The following is a 16792-nucleotide window of genomic DNA, read 5'->3' on the forward strand; positions in this document are numbered from 1 at the left end:
GTCTGGATCTACAATTTAACGTGGGCTCTGAACCACGGTCCTCGGTGTTAAGCCTGCCGACTGACGAGTGACCAAATTTGTAGGTCATCCCAGAGGACAACTGGTCTTACCCAGCCTAGTTACAGGCGTGACTGGGATCATTTTGCTTGTCGAATTTTGCACTATTGCCTCAGGAGAATCACAAATATTAAATAGCCAGGTTATATTGTTCTTCAGCAGCATCAGTTCTGCTGATTTATCCTCATCCTCATTAAAACGACGGAGATGGTATTGAGCTTTACCCAAATACAAAATGTTGATAAACGTTTAAAAATACCCAATAAACCAAGTTAAGAAGTGAATACTCCCAGTGATATCCTGGAGATTCATTTCTTGCACCATCTTAATGTTGTAGGATGCAACTATAAGTCTAGTTTAACCGTTTCCGGACTAACAGTTTTCGTAAAATTCTGAGAGAATTTTGAAGATCACGAATTCGTTGAATTCACACTAAGATAAACAAATACATAATTTGTTTTGAAAAAAAGTGTTTTAATTAATCTATCTCAAACCATTACAAGCTTAATATTTAATTAATTATACAATTTCCGTAGACATTCAATTTTGTCTTCGAACTTCATTAAAGGAAGAGAAAATGTGTCGGCCTTAACATATAGAGGACCGGTGATTAATAGGGGTATACGTCGAGTATATCTGGTAAAACACGTCCTTATTCATCGCCACTATTATGGAATTTATCATGCATATGGTCTGATATCCATACTCGAACGGATATTCATCATATCTCGACGAGACATGTTTAGTCGATCGCTTAAAATTCGATTTAGGATTTCTCCGATGCGTTGTACGTTACCCCGTTCTCAATTATTTTAGATTAAGGAGTTATTCTAGTCTAACAAATATTTTTTCGCTAAATTATTGCCGCTCAAAAAAAACGAGAATTTTTGTACCATTTTGTCATATTTTCGAATTTTTTTAAAGTAGTAAAATCAAACTAATTTAACTGATTACTTTAATACATTAGACGTATATAACGAAGGCTCAGTTCAAGTTTCAAGAAAACCAGTTCAGTATAATTTAAAGTATCATGTCAGTCGTCTTGGAAGAAAAAAACAGTTTCGAGAAAAACGAGTTTAAAGTTTCGTTTTTAGATGTTGCTTAACTGAAACACCTATATCACCGAAAATAATTTAAAATTTCAAAAATCCTACTAAGGGCATATTTTTAAAGGGTTTTAAAATTACAAAGTACCTATTCTACGATAAATACGTTGGGCTTAACATCTATGTCACTGTTTTTAATGTATGCTATGTAAGAATGTTCATTTGGTTCGTTCGTCTTCTGGTTGCGATTGTTTGTCCAAACACTCACTACTATTTTTGTGGAAGGAATTTGCACGAGAACTGTAAACACTGGTTGAAGAAGCACTTATTTATTTCGATTATAATTCATACATGTGGTCAACGGAAGAACTCATGGGATATTAAGTTTGGTAAAGGAAGTACGACGACGCTGTGGAAGTGGTGGTGTTACAAGGGGGTAGAGAAAAGAACAATGAGCGAGACGTCCTCGTGGTGGTCTTTTATAACCAGGAACCACATGGTACCAATCCACCGGCGTTGCCGACCTTTTGAACTTGCTGTAGGTGAATGTGTGGTGTAGATTTCAGAATGCACCTGCAATTACGCAGTGAATCGCTTAGTGACTTCTTACGAGATGGGGATCCCAACCTGAGCGAGGAGTTTTACGTGATCAGCTGCCATCGAAGTTATAGCAGGACGTCGTTCGTCTTGGGGAGTTCCGATTTGTCTGAGGGTACCTATAAGTGTGGTGCCTTACGTATCCCATTTCGTGATGCAAGGGTGTTCATGTGTTGATGTTATGCATGATAGGCTTCTGTGGTTTTCATCCATCAGGCTAGTCTCGTGGGATAACGTCGACCATGTGATGTTGATAGGTTCCGTTCCTCGTGCTATCCTTCCATGCACGTGTCAAGCACCTGTCGAGTGGCTTATATTGAGCTGGTTTATCTGTTAAGCACTTCGATCACGTCTGAGTCACCAATTGCAAGAATATTCATCTAGTCGGTCGGAATGTGTGGCTGTCGATGCGATTGTTTGTCCGAACACTTACTACTATTTTTGGGCAAAGAATTTGCACAAAAACTGAAAACACTGATTGAAAAATTACTTGTTTATATTGATCATAATTGATACATGTGTTCGACGGAAGAATTGACAGGATATTAGGTTAGATAAAGGAAGTACGGTAGCGCTGTGAAATTGGTACTGTTACAAGGGGGTAGAGAAAAGAAAAGAGAGCGAGACGTCGTCGCGGTGGTCTTTTATAGCCGGGAACCGTATGGTACTGATCTACTTTTGAACTTGCTGTAAGTGAATGCGTGGTGGCCTAAAGGGTCGTAGCGGTTGCTACACTAATTTTACTCTTTTTCGTCTTCTGACTAAGCCATCATTATCTAGAAGCTGATATGCTAATGGAGTCTCGGTTCATATCTTTGTGCTTGATAATGTTTTAGACAGTTTCTGCCTTCTTCTTGTAGATTGTCATTACGAATGTATCATGGAGCGTCAATAATACCTTGTTTTGAATCTTTGCATGATATTTCTATTGTTTTGACCGGTACAACCCTAGACTTGAACACCGTAAGTCCACACCGGTTTTAAGACTTGTTGGTAAACCAAAATCTTATTATATAATGACAGAGCTGAATATCTACGCAAAACCAACATATTGTTATGCTTCAGCTTGACTTCTTCACATCTTTTCTTAACATGTGGCTTCTACCTGAGTTTAACATCAAGAGCCATGCCAAAATATTTGGCTAAATTTCCATATGGAAGAAGTTACTGATTTACATATATTGACTTGTGCTTGATTATTTTATTGCCGAAGTCAGTATGCACTGACCTAATTTGATGCGCCATTTTTCTGTCCGGCATTGTATTTCAGCAATAGCTATTTGTAATTTTTCGGTTTATTCAGTATTTATTCAGAATGGATAGGATTAGCAGTGTCATCTGCAAATATAACAACAAAATGTTCATTGAATGTAGACTAGTCCGAGTGTACAGCAGGTAAAGGTCTAGTTCCAATACACTTCTCTGGGCCTGCTTGTATTTACCTCAAGTCCGAATATGTATGTTCTTGTTTGACTGTGAAGTATCGATCAAATATAAATGACTTTAAAGTTTTTGAATATTGGTCACAGGGAACATTTAAACTCTAATGCTAAACTTTATTGAAAATTTGACCTATTTCTAAAAATATTGTAAAACAACCTTTTTTAGTGTTTTTAAGCTTTGAATATATGAAAGAATCGATTACTTCAAGTCTCTGGATTCAAATCCCCTTAATCATAAACTGTGTATAGCTTGATTTTTCTCTTATTTAAAATATTGGGTCTGCTTATGCTAGGTTTTTCTGTGATTAATGTTTAACGTTGGGGAACATTATTAGTCAACAGAGTAAAAAGTTAAAAGCCATTTTAATATGTCACAAGAACATAACCAGAATTTCAATTATTTAAATTTAATATTTGGCTACGTACTACGAAGGTTGGTCTGGACTGGACCTACAGTTTAACGTGACGGTTCTAGGCATTAAACCTATCGACTGGCGAGTGACCAACGTAGAAATCATCCCAGAAGACATCCGGTCTTACCCAGCCTGGTTACTGGCGTGGCCGGGATAATTTTCATTGTCGGATTTTGCACTCTTGCCTAAGGACAACCACAAATCTTAAACATTTACAAACATTCATTTACGACCATGCCCCAGTAGTATTCGAACCTGCGCCTATCGCAATAGAAGGGCCGTCCTGTCGCCCTTACCATTGCGCTAACGAAGTCGGCTAATAACTTTTTGTAATTTACAACAAAAATTACTATATGTATATATATATATATATATATACTTATATCACACCATTCAACCTATATTGATACTCCTATATTGTGGATTATTTTTATGGTAGCAATATATTATTTTTATTGTACCCAATTCAGTCTGAATTTCATTGTCATAAAGGATACAACTTCCTTTCTGCTCCGTAACTATGGCCCCATTTGTCTTTCAGCCCTATTAGTATGCTGCTGCCTATTAGTATGTTGGAGGAGATTCCCCTAACTCCATGCTAATGGGTGGGGTAATTTCGACTGTTACATGTCCCTTGATTTCAATGCTGGCTAATGACCAAAGATACATACATAATCAGGGATCCCCTTCCTTGTATATTCCTCCTTGATTTTGGATATTTTTCTCCATGTATAAGCTTTAGAAATAAGTATCAAGACTTACTAAATCTTTAAAAATGGTACCATTTTTTGAAGTTTATTAAATATAATTAAAAGTTTCCTAATATCATTGTTGTTATTAATATATTTTTGGCCATAAACATCGATGTTTTTTCAGCATCCCCAATATGAAACATTAATTAAATATATCTAACAATTTTGAAAATGTAGAAATGAAATTCTAAAATTTGTTTAATAATAAACTAGAAAATAAATCATTTAATAAAATTTAAAGACGGACAATAGAGTTTTACAATAATGGATTGAAAACTTTGCTTTTAAGATTTGCCCATAAACAATCTACAGGTGTTCGATCTGGATTGTTCGATGATCATTATATATCTCCCGGGAATGGTAGGCGACTTGACGACTCCCTCTTGTAAAAACATATTTCTGTTATAACCACTCTAGATTTGAATCACACTTCTCAAATAAGCAACAGACAGAATAAAAATGGATTTGTTTCTTAGACCCCGTTCAGTTTTACCGTCTTGTCTACTTTCTTTTATTATATTTGTCTTTGACGCCAAGTTTCTTAGCCCGTATATAGTATTAATTACTTTGAATCGTATGGAGAACTAGTTTGTACAATATGTTTTTAACAAGTTACAGTTGTTCATTCATCAGTAATTATATTCCTTGGTGATTTTCTATAGTTCTCCTCACTAATTAATTAGACAGTCCTTTTTCATCAATCTGCTGACATCGATAACAGTTATTTGAAGTTTATTTTTAGTCCACTAGTTGTTTTCAAACTTCGACACCAAGAAGTATCGTCAAATATATCTTCACGACAGAACAACAGCGATTCTAATTCATATATAGCAAACATTAACCATACTTAAATTGATCTTAATAAATTGTCTTCTTCAGTCTAAAAATTAACCGCAATAAGTTTTCATACATATTCATGCAAATAAATATAATCAAATTATAATAAAATAAAACTTTAAAAAACTCTTAAATTATTTCAAATATTTCTGAATAAAGGCGTATATAATATAAACAGGGTTTTCGATTAAAATAACCAACGTTACTGCAACAGATATTTTATCGCAGCATTTATGGCATATTTGCCTATCGAGGGCCTATTTCCTGGATAATTGCTGAAAAGCACGAAACAATTTTCAGACAATATATCAATATTGTAGCCTTCAAGAAAACGCACGCTTTTACCTACATATATATATTGACATCTTTTATTTGTATTTTTAATATTTGAATAACGTATCAAAATTTTATCAGTATTAAACCGATACATTATGTTCTTTCTGGCCTAAATGCGATGATTTCCATTTTGTTGATTCAGTAATCTATAAACACTTGTAATATGGAATCTCTTACAAATTAAAAGAACTTAAACTACTACTAATTAAAAAAATTAAAAGAATTGAAAAAAATTAAAATGAATAAAAAATTAAAAATTGAAAAAATTTAAAAAAGAGAAAGAAGAGAAAATGGGGAAAAAATAAAAAAAAGGAAATGAAATCACTAAAGTTATTGACGACAGAGAGAGAAAGCTGTAAGACCGTCCGTTTGGTATATTTGTTTCTACTCAGGACAGTTATATAAACCGAAATAAATAAAAAATCACAAAGCTTCAACTCTTCTAAAGACACTAATATACAATAAAATGAAGTAATAATCACAAAGTTTGAATTTTCATAATTATATAATCATTTTAAAAGAAGTTACAAGAACTAAAAGAGAGCTGTACTGGCACAGTTAACTCCTATGCACAACCATCACGAATAAAGCTGGAAAAATATAAGGTCTTAAGACTTTACAATTTAACACTTTACAATACTGCTAATATTTTATTTTGTTATTAATAATATTGAAACCGACTTGGTTGGCGCAGTGGTAAAGGCGACAGGATGGTCCACCTACTGTTGCGATGGTCGAGGGTTCGAATCCTGCTGGGGCACGATCGTAAATTTGTATTTGTGATTGTTTAATATTTGTGATTGTCCTAGACAAGGGTGTATAATCCGACAGGATAAATGACTTTAGTCACGCCAGTAACCAGGCTGGGACCGGATGTCTTCTGGAATGATTTCAAAGTAGGTCACTCTCCTGTCAGTAGGCTTAAGATCCAGGAACGTGGTTCGGAGCCCACGTTAAACTGTAGGTCCAGTCCAGATAAACCCCCGTTGGTAAAAAGGAGACTTTAAAATATAAAAAAAAAAAATATTGAACCAAAAAGAGTGTTATGTGCTATTCCGTAGCACACTCTATGCAATTTATAAATAAACTATATGTTCTCTTTTACTAAAAGTTCAAGTATTCTTTGGAACATCCTGTAAAAATATATTTTACTATACTTTATATAATATACTACATTTATTATCACATTGAAGTACTCTATTAAATAAAAAACAGTGATTCGGTAATAAATCGAATAACGTACGAAAAACGACTATTCTTCTACATTGTTACACACATTTCTCATTTAAAAAAACACACATATTTTCGCTGTCACGTTGCATGTTACCGTTTCGAACGAAAAATACAAACTAGCATGTTGTTAGCGAACACGATTGCTTTTACATTACCGTTCAATCCATTTAAATTGAACGTATTTTATATCGAGAGAGTAAAAGACCGTTTAATTGCAGCGAAAATAACAAGCGTCAATACAAATTGCGCGTTGTTCGGCAAAGAATGCCGTGAGTATATTCTCCATACGGCCGGCCGGTCGTTCATTTGCATACCGATAAAAAATATCTTTCGCGAAAAACTAGCTGAAACATTAAAATACAACTGTACCTATAAATTTTAAAATAACAGATTAGCGAACGTGCCTGATATCTTTATAGCTACTACTTTATGTCACGTTATACGCAATGTAGTATAGCATTTATAATAATTCAAACAGTATATATCAAATTGTATTATTTAATAGCTTGTCCAATGCTCTCAAAAGTCTCGTTTTCGGTATAATATTAAAAATTCTCTTTTTACTAAACAAGATGTCTCGTATACGAGGGTGCTTCAATATGTACATATGTTAAGTTATTTTTGTCTTCGAGGTATTATCACTTGTTCTTTATCAACTTATTCAATTTAGCTTCCTATATCCTTATTGAAGATTACTCTAAAAAGTCTGATGCATTATAATGAAAATATTGTTTGTGTCATATATAAAGGTATTTCAATATATAAATATGTCATGTTATTTTTGTTTTCGAGTTATTATTAGTTGTTCTTTATAAACTGCGATGATCAAGAAATAATAAGATTATATTCAAGAAATTATCCAACGAAATTGTTTATAGAAACTTATATTTGTTAAAAATATATCTAAATGTTTTTCTTGCTAGAATATTAGCCATACTGCATGAAAAAGATGTACTAGATTCAAATTTGAATGTTAGCAGAATCAAAAAACCAGTGATAATAAAAGTTAACGATGTAAATGTTTCAGAGAATAAAGTAGCACTCAGTCTCAAAGAAAAACAAGTAATAACACCTATTGCCGTTGTAAATAAAAAATCACCAAAACTTCGAAAAATGTGGCGCAGTGGTAAAGGCGATGGGACGGTCCTCCTACTGTTGCTCCTACTGCCGCGGGTTCGAATGCTGCTGGGGCATGCTCATAAATTTATGTTGGTGATTGTTTAAAATTTGTGATCGTTCTAGGTAAGAGTGTAAAATCCGACAAGGAAAATGATCCCAGTCACGCCAGTAAACAGGCTGGGTAAGACCGGATGTCTTCTGGGATGATTTCTAAAGTTGGTCACTCGCCAGTCGGTAGGTTTAACACCGAGGACCGTGGTTCGGAGCCCACATTAAACTGTAGGTCCAGTCCAGATAAATCCATAATTAGTAAAAGGAGACTATAAAATATATAAAAAAAAAGAACAAGCGCACTGTGGTAATGGTGTAAATTAACTTGATGACTTAAAAAAAAGAATGCAGTAACAAAACTGAGATAGCAGAATGTTCCAAAAGATGGAGCTAATGTTGTAGAATATCCTGATTATTTTAATATTGAAAATGCAACTCTACATATATATATGCTATATATATATATATATATATATATATATATATATATATATATATATATATATATATATATATATATATATATATATTATTTTCGTAGTGAGAAAAATCATTAACCTATATATCAACAGCATGAACGGGACTCTTTTTTTCGCATTAAATTTTATGATTTTATCGCCCAGTGGGGCATCTCCCAATTTCCTGAGTAGCTACGTGCAAGTTATTTTTCTCGCCGACGAAAATTCCTCCCATCGATATCCTCCGGTGGTAAACGACCGTTTCCTAATAAAGTCGTTTCCGATAAGATGATATCAATTTCCTTCAGAATACGCAGACTGGCGAATTAATTTTTTCCGTAAATAAGATCGATTAAACATGCAAGTATTTTCATATTATCAATATTTATGTTGATAATGATTTTGTTTTGTTGTTAACTTTATTCAGTGACTATTCTGAGGAAGAATTTTCATTAAAAAGATACAGCTATAGTAAAGAAATACCACTCAATAATTCCCTAAAAAGCCTACGAAAGTAATAAAGTATGCTCCGCTATATCTTAGGTATAGCACAAGCCTCCAAAAAGATTTGGCACAAAGGCCTTATTCAGAAACTACACTAATCAAAAAAAGAAGCTAAAGCAGGTGTACCACAAGGAAGTGTACTGGGTTCAATGCTTTATCTACTCGACACTTGTGATATACCACAAATGGAGAATATTACGATAGCTATATTTGCTGATGATACTGCGATTATAGCATTCGGAGGCAATACTGAAGAAGCCACACGAAAATTACAACAGGCACGTGACAATATAATTAAATAAAATTAACAAAAGTAAATCTGTGCATGTGCAGTTCGCCTACAATCAGACCGTACAAGCACCATTAAAAACAACGCTAAATATCTCGGAATAAATCTCATGCAAAACTTCGCTGGAAGGAACATATAAAGAAGAAAAGATAAGAACTGAAATTGAAATATAGGAAAATGTATTAGCTAATTGGAAAAAAATCACAATTATCAGTAATAAATTGAATATTAGTATCAGTAATAAACATAATAAATTAGATATTCTGCAAAGTGTAACATAAACAAAATAAAAAAATTTCAGTACAAAGTCCTGAGAAGTATTGTGGCCGCACCCAAATACTACAAGACTGACTAGCCACATCGAGACCTTCAGATATCCACAGTCAGTCAAGAAATCAAAAGAATTGCAAGGGGGCATGAGGAAAAACTCCAATCTCATGAGAATATTGAAGTATTGCAACTTTTGTATATCACCAGAGCAAGACACAGACTCAAAAGAATCAAACCATCTGATCTTGTGTAGTGTTGTGTAGTTAGGTGCATATAATAAAAAAATACCACAGTGACATGTATAAACATTATTTCACCAGACACTGAGAGAAGGCCGATGGGTCCTGCTAGCTATAGACCTAGATTTAAGTTATCATAAAGACAAATTGTAGGTTAGTTAATAGTAACAATGTAATAATTATATAATAAAAATAATAATAATTCCCTGCCCTGGCCCTAATCTTACCTAACCTAATATTACTAACCTTCAAATGATCGGATCAATCTGTCAAAGTTTCACAATAATTTTGTGTTTGGTTTAAAAATAACCGTTAGCAAGACCGATGTAATTTAAATAAACCTAGTATTTTATTTAACTTCTTGTTTTTCAATATATATTTTAATGAATTATGAGAAAAATATATTTAACTTAACAAATTGTAGTCGAATTTCAAGAACAGGGCAACCACTGCTTGAATATATTTTTACGTATCCTTTGGAACATTCTGTAATTATAACATTAAAATTATTTATTTTATTATCTAGTTGAGGAATCCTTTGAGAAAGACACAGACTTGACGGACATTCTAATCCCACTTAAGAGCAATATTCCAGCATAAAGAAAAAAATCAAGCCAAAGAGATGCCTGGAGTTCCCAATAAAATATAAACGTGATATTTACTAAAGACAAAAGTGGCTAACGCCCACCAAACAGTCTAAGCCCTTGTTCATCGAGTCCAAATCCCGACGCTCTATTATAAACATCCACAAAATACTTTTTTACGTTCTCAACAGTGCGTCTTAATTGAATTTGCGAAAGCTCAAAAATAATAGAGGGATAAAGACGGACGGATCCTCTAATATTTCAAAAGGGAGCCTCGGATCGAAAGTAAAGGGCTTTCGGGGGTTCTTTTTTCGCGTTTCTAGTTTCGAAACTGCTGATGTGAAAGAATATTCCCCCTCCGCAGTCGACGGATTGAAAAACTTCGTGGATGTTTCGGAAAATTAAATTTTATTTAAATACCGAATGGATTGTTCTTTTTTTTCGCCCTCTTTCGTCCTCCTTTCGACGAAGCTGGGGAGAAAAAGTTCCCATAAAAGAACTTAGTTGGGTGTTATTTATTTAATTTAACGTTATCACTTAACTAAATTAAATATTACGAGGGCGAAATAGTAATGCGCGTGTTTTAAATGGTTTTTGTTGTGTCACAATAATCATAGACTAATAGATTCAAACTTGAATGTCATCAGAGTGTTAAAAGACTTACTCATGAAATAACTACAGTTCATAACAGGCTATATTGTTAGGCAATACAAAACAATGTATTTTTTACCAAAACGAAGTTCTTCGATTAATTATCAATTCTTTTACTACGTAACCACTGACTTAGTGTACGATGGCTCCACAAATAAATAGATTTACTCATGAAATAACTACAGTTCATAAGAGGCAATATTGTTGGGCAATACAAAACATTGTATTTTTTTACCAAAACGAAGTTCTTCGATTAATTATCAATTCTTTTACTACATAACCACTGACTTAGTGTACGATGGCTCCACAAATAAATAGATTTACTCATGAAATAACTACAGTTCATGAGAGACAATATTGTTGGGCAATACAAAACAATGTATTTTTTTACCAAAACGAATTTCTTCGATTAATTATCAATTCGTTTACTACGTAACCACTGACTTAGTGTACGATGGCTCCACAAATAAATAGATTTACTCATGAAATAACTATAGTTCATAAGAGGTACTATTGTTGGGCAATACAAAATATTGTATTTTTTTAACAAAACGAAGTTCTTCGATTGATTATCAATTCTTTTACTACGTTATCACTGACTTAGTGTATGATGGCTTCACAAAGAAATAGATTTACTCATGAAATAACTATAGTTCATAAGAGGCAATATTATTGGGCAATACAAAACAATGTATTCTTTTACCAAAACGAAGTTCTTCGATTAATTATCAATTATTTTACTACGTAACCACTGACTTAGTGTACGATGGCTCCACAAATAAATAGATTTACTCATGAAATAACTACAGTTCATAAGAGACAATATTGTTGGGCAATACAAAACAATGTATTTTTTACCAAAACAAAGTTCTTCGATTAATTATCAATTCTTTTACTACGTAACCACTGACTTAGTGTACGATGGCTCCACAAATAAATAGATTTACTCATGAAATAACTACAGTTCATAAGAGGCAATATTGTTGGGCAATACAAAACATTGTATTTTTTTACCAAAACGAAGTTCTTCGATTAATTATCAATTCGTTTACTACGTAACCACTGACTTAGTGTACGATGGCTCCACAAATAAATAGATTTACTCATGAAATAACTACAGTTCATAAGAGGCAATATTGTTGGGCAATACAAAACATTGTATTTTTTTACCAAAACGAAGTTCTTCGATTAATTATCAATTCTTTTACTACATAACCACTGACTTAGTGTACGATGGCTCCACAAATAAATAGATTTACTCATGAAATAACTACAGTTCATAAGAGACAATATTGTTGGGCAATACAAAACAATGTATTTTTTACCAAAACGAATTTCTTCGATTAATTATCAATTCTTTTACTACGTAACCACTGACTTAGTGTACGATGGCTCCACAAATAAATATATTTACTCATGAAATAACTATAGTTCATAAGAGGTACTATTGTTGGGCAATACAAAATATTGTATTTTTTTACCAAAACGAAGTTCTTCGATTGATTATCAATTCTTTTACTACGTTATCACTGACTTAGTGTATGATGGCTTCACAAAGAAATAGATTTACTCATGAAATAACTATAGATCATAAGAGGCAATATTGTTGGGCAATACAAAACATTGTATTTTTTTACCAAAACGAAGTTCTTCGATTAATTATCAATTATTTTACTACGTAACCACTGACTTAGTGTACGATGGCTCCACAAATAAATAGATTTACTCATGAAATAACTACAGTTCATGAGAGACAATATTGTTGGGCAATAAAAAACAATGTATTTTTTTACCAAAACGAATTTCTTCGATTAATTATCAATTCTTTTACTACGTAACCACTGACTTAGTGTACGATGGCTCCACAAATAAATATATTTACTCATGAAATAACTATAGTTCATAAGAGGTACTATTGTTGGGCAATACAAAATATTGTATTTTTTTACCAAAACGAAGTTCTTCGATTGATTATCAATTCTTTTACTACGTTATCACTGACTTAGTGTATGATGGCTTCACAAAGAAATAGATTTACTCATGAAATAACTATAGTTCATAGGAGGCAATATTGTTGGGCAATACAAAACAATGTATTTTTTTACCAAAACGAAGTTCTTCGATTAATTATCAATTATTTTACTACGTAACCACTGACTTAGTGTACGATGGCTCCACAAATAAATAGATTTACTCATGAAATAACTACAGTTCATAAGAGACAATATTGTTGGGCAATACAAAACAATGTATTTTTTTACCAAAACAAAGTTCTTCGATTAATTATCAATTCTTTTACTACGTAACCACTGACTTAGTGTACGATGGCTCCACAAATAAATAGATTTACTCATGAAATAACTACAGTTCATAAGAGGCAATATTGTTGGGCAATACAAAACAATGTATTTTTTTACCAAAACGAAGTTCTTCGATTAATTATCAATTCTTTTACTACGTTATCACTGACTTAGTGTATGATGGCTCCACAAATAAATAGATTTACTCATGAAATAACTATAGTTCATAAAAGGCAATATTGTTGGGCAATACAAAACATTGTATTTTTTACCAAAACGAAGTTCTTCGATTAATTATCAATTCTTTTACTACGTAACCACTAACTCAGTGTATGATAGCTCCACAAATAAATAGATTTACTCATGAAATACCTATAGTTCATAAGAGGCAATATTGTTGGACAATACAAAACAATGTATTTTTTACCAAAACAAGGTTCTAGGATTAATTATCAATTATTTTTACTACGTAACCACTGATGTAGTGTATGATGGCTTCAAAAAGAAATAAATTTACGAAATTATCAAATATTTGGCTTTAAAATATGAAATAAGGTTATTAAATCTCAGCAACGAAGAAACAATAGTTGAGTATAACAACTACAATCAACTACAAGAGATGAATATCAATCTACAGCAGTTCGTAGTTATTTCATTCAGTTTCAGTAGCTTATAATAACTTTCTCCCTGTTAAAGTTGAGAAAGTGAGAAAGAATGTTTGATTCACAAGTGTTTGGTATGTGGTTGTATATCAGTTCAGAAAAAAAATATCGAATGATCTTTATTACTTTTTAAAATGCGATTTAAAACCATACTATATTTACTTCCGACTCAACAACCGACTCGGTGTTTGTTATTTACGCTGTTGTTAAATACTGAACGTATTTTTAATTAAAAACCACGTCGAAATATCCCCGCTGAACCGTAGCGATCCCTATATATGTTACATCGAGACGAAAGCAAATTAAATATTTAACAATTCATGCGCAAACAAACGGATTTCGAATCACGTAACATCAAAAAGGTCTAAAACCGGTCCTTAAAGGCGGAAACTTCTCAGAAACCGAAAGTTCTTTTGTCGGTCGGCAGACGCTGGGAGGCAAAATATTCAATAACACTTAATACAGTCAGGGGAGGCGGTGGTTACGTACACTTACACATACATAGTATAAGAAATAGACACCTCTTATTGATTTACGTTTTATTCGCATTTGTAACATTTGGTTCAAAATATCTTTTTCATTAAATGCTTGTTCATTGATTTTACAGGTCACTCAGGCTAAACCACAAGGAATAGTGACTGAAAAGATAAGATACGATTATGTCACTGGTTAAATGACCTACGGTTAGGTCTATGAGAAACAAAAAAGAAGACTCTCCCACCAATGAATTTCTATTAAAACTCACAGCAAAATATGACAAGTGGAAGGAGATGATTGTATCTTTCAATTGAAATCCGACAAGGAAAATGATCCCAGTCACGCCAGTAACCAGGCTGGGTAAGACTGGATGTCTTTTTCGATGATTTCTTTCGTGTATATAGTAGAATATAAAATTCGTGTAGCAGATAGGTTAATAAGGTTTTTGTTTATTTTTATTTATTTATTACAACGATTTTTATGTACATATTTTATTTTAAAATGTTTTTTTTGTCTGTTAAAAATCTAAGTTTGATGGTTTTTTAATTTTTAGTGGGTTAAATTATTTATTTTATGAAGTCGGTTCAATTTTGTGTTTAAAAATATTTTTCGTATGAAGAGCTATCATTGTAGTACAAAATTTTGGTTTCATGGTCAATGAAAGGAAACTTATTTTACATGTCAGTACATTTAATGTCATTAAAAATAGAAAAATATATAAATTTCCATTTAAGAGGATATTAGTATTTGTTCACATGTTTCTTAAAAATTTGCTTAAAATCTTAAATATACTTAAGTAAAATGTGTTTGATTACACTTATTGTGATTTTTATTATTATTTTAATTATATTTTAAATTATCTCTGTATTCATACTTATATTCATATATATTATTTATCTTTTATAAAAAAACACAAACAAGAATCTGTATAAATATAATAAGTGATGTAAATAATATAATACAAATGGATAATTAAAAGTTATTGGAGCAAATAAATAACAAATACCAGTAATCGGACTAATTTAATTTTAACAATGTAATAAGTACACACGAAGTACTGTTGATTGTTTTTGTCTTTGTTGAAAGAAACATTTTTTGTTAGAGAGCTTAAGACATTAGATATGGATAACTGGCCTCAATCTTCATCAATGTATCGTTTAGTAACAAAACCAGATAACAATTAATTATTGGACCGAATATTTTGACGAAAATAAAACTGGAAACTTTTCATGCGAAAATACACGCATATATTTGGCAGCCATTCAATAAGGAAAAACGTTAAAATCGTTTTTGTTTTCGGTAATGGTCGGGAGTGGAAGGGCTTTTTTTGTCGACGAGGAAAATTGGAAGTTTTTCAGTGAGGATCGAGAAAATTCAATTTTAAAAACATTATTAGAGCCTTTTATGAAAGCCCACTAATGTCGGAACGAGTTTGGCAAAGAAACTAAAGTGCTTGTTAGGAGTGGGTGAGGCTTTTGTTCGGAAGTGGTTTCCGAATAGCTGAACGAGTGGAGAACAGAGGACGAGGAAATTCTTTTAATTTTACTTCAAATTTACCGTGGCTGAATATCGCTTTTATTCCCTCCGTTTATGTAGTTACGGTACTGAGAACGTTTCTGTGTTTAATAGGAATTAAATGAAGTCCTAATTATTAGTAATTCAATATGTATAATGAGTTGAACATCAGATTTAAGACATCCGATAGGTCAGGTAGGAATACGAGTTTGTTTAGCATATTTAAGGTTAAATACACAATGTCTCACACAATTTTTCTAACAGAAATAATATTTCGTGTTTCAATTTCTTTTTTTGTTATTAAAAACAATGTATATTTAAATGGTTGTCTAACAAGTAGTAGTAATAGTGTCAATACTATTGTAGCGACCGCTACAATCCTTTAGGCCACCACGTATTCACCTACATCAAGTTTGAAGATTGGCAACGCTGATGGATTGGTACCATACGGTTGCCGGCTATAAAAGACCACCAAGAAGACGTCTCGCTCTCATTCTCCAGACGATCTTTAAAGAGCAGTCTCGAAGCTTACTCTAGATATTTAATCAGCTACTTTATTACAGAGCTACTAAAACACGCAGCCCTGAACCTTTTCAATTTAACCTCCCTAGAGAAATAAAAGAACTAATCAGGTAAAAAAAACGATTGGCGAGAAGAGCACGCGCCACTCTGGATCCTGAGGATAAACGCGTGGCACAGTGCGCAATCAGAGAAGTCAGGGACAGGGTTAGAGCCTGGAATGAGAAGAAATGGGAATCATTTCTTCAAAATCTAGGCAACCCGACTGCCCCGAACGACCTCTGACGAGCCGCCAAAACGTAATGGGAAAAATTCAAAAGCAATCCCCCTTCTGAAGACTGATTCGTCAATGGATATCGCCTATACAAATAGAGAAAAACCCGAGCTTTTCGCTAATTCATTCGAGAATCAAATGCAATGCAATCCATTTCTTGGCCCAGC

This window comes from Rhynchophorus ferrugineus, unplaced genomic scaffold, assembly GCF_030347505.1.
Source record: "Rhynchophorus ferrugineus isolate W39M unplaced genomic scaffold, kcgeb_rfMv2 rfM9, whole genome shotgun sequence".
NCBI lineage: Eukaryota > Metazoa > Arthropoda > Insecta > Coleoptera > Curculionidae > Rhynchophorus > Rhynchophorus ferrugineus.